General features: G+C 39.6%; 1 protein-coding gene across 1 annotated transcript in view; it reads left to right on the forward strand.

Annotated features, from left to right (window-relative positions):
- Positions 1-1,631, forward strand: part of LOC118735081 (DNA repair protein complementing XP-G cells homolog) — a 170,476-nt gene that overhangs the window by 56,376 nt on the left and 112,469 nt on the right. The gene's annotated exons all lie outside the window — the stretch shown is intronic.

Consider the following 1,631-nt stretch of genomic DNA (forward strand, 5'->3'; position numbering starts at 1 on the left):
CTAAATAAATAAATAAACTAACTTACTAAATTAATCAGCAGAGGGTTGGATACCCACAACACAAAAAATTTAAACGTTTGTAAAAATACAAAGTAATTAAACGTGTGTAACGCGTACGGGCTAATCCCTACTAAATAAATAAGTAAACTGATCAACAATCAACAATACAGGCCGCTCCAGCGTGATAATCCAGTGAGGACACCCAGACGAAGACATCCCGATCCTGCTTGAAATCAAATATGAATATCTGTATGTAAGTAGAGTGTTTAGCATACCGTTTGAACAAATAAATAAATAAATAAATAAAGTGTTAGGAGTTTTTGAAAAGTGTTGCCTTAAGAGAAGAAGTGTGTTTTGAAAAACGGTTGTTAAGTGTTAGTCTTAAAATGGACCAAGCTCAAATGCAGGCCCTTTTGAATGTTGCGGTTCGCGCGGCGACCGAGCAGACAAAGCGTGAGTTTCAAGCAAAGATGGATGAACTGACCAGTAGGTTGTCGAGAATGGAAACCACTACTCGAGTGGTGGAATAAATAAATGAATTAACAAATACCGTTAATGAACTGCTTAAAAACGCCAAGCGAACCCAGATAGACACTGGCAACCTTTTTTCTTTGGCAACCGCTAGGAACAGGGCGATGATGATGGAATTAGAGACCGTCATAACGTCCGTCACCCTGGGTAAGGTAAATATAATCAACCCTATTTTGTTGAACGGTATTGAAGTAAAGAACCTGCTGGATGCTGAACGCTCTGCCAACGTAACTATAAGTGATTTACTACAAGTTTCTAAGATCAAAATATTTCAAAGTAATGAATGTATTTATTTCCTTATAAAATATCCAAAGATAGCTAGTGTTTGTAATTTTTTAAAGATGTTGCCCGTGATACACGACGAAAAGATACTATCATTGGACACAGAAGATATAGCGGAATGCAAGGGAAATTATATACCACTGCACAATTGCAAGGAAACCCTAATGGCGAGCTTTTGCCAACCTTTGGGGGATAGCCCGTGCGCAATGCAACTTCTGAACGTTCACTCAGCAACCTGCAAAACGATATCGGCTGACCACGTAGCTGCCATAAAGGAAATTGATAATGGCATTGTACTAATAAACAACCAACCAGCAACGCTGTACGATGGAAACCTAACAAAGCTAACAAGGGGAACCTTTATAGTAACCTTTGACGGGGAAATTACAATTAACGCAACCACCTATTATAATTGGAATAAAATAGCTCACTCTCGTCCCGAAGCTACTCCTGCGCAAATTATAAATTTTACTGACCACATGACTCTATTGTCACTCCCATACTTGGAAAAAATCAACATAAAGAATCTCAGGCACATATCGCACCTAGAGAGTCTTGTTCATATCCGCTCAATACAGTCAATGGGCGCTTTGTCACTTGTCGTGGTAGCAGCTATCATAATTTTTGCGGTTGGTCGGATACAAAAACAAAGAATCCGAGCGAATCTAAACATTGCCACAATAGAAGCCGCGGACGGCTTCACTTCGAGCGGGGGAGCAGTTAGCACCCAACAATAATTCCAGAGCAGTTAGCACCCAGCAATAATTCCAACAACAACAATCATAACCAAAGCTTACCATAACAACAGCACTAGATAA

Source organism: Rhagoletis pomonella, unplaced genomic scaffold (assembly GCF_013731165.1).
Source record: "Rhagoletis pomonella isolate Grant_MI unplaced genomic scaffold, Rhpom_1.0 Rhpom_scaffold_00003, whole genome shotgun sequence".
Taxonomy (NCBI): domain Eukaryota; kingdom Metazoa; phylum Arthropoda; class Insecta; order Diptera; family Tephritidae; genus Rhagoletis; species Rhagoletis pomonella.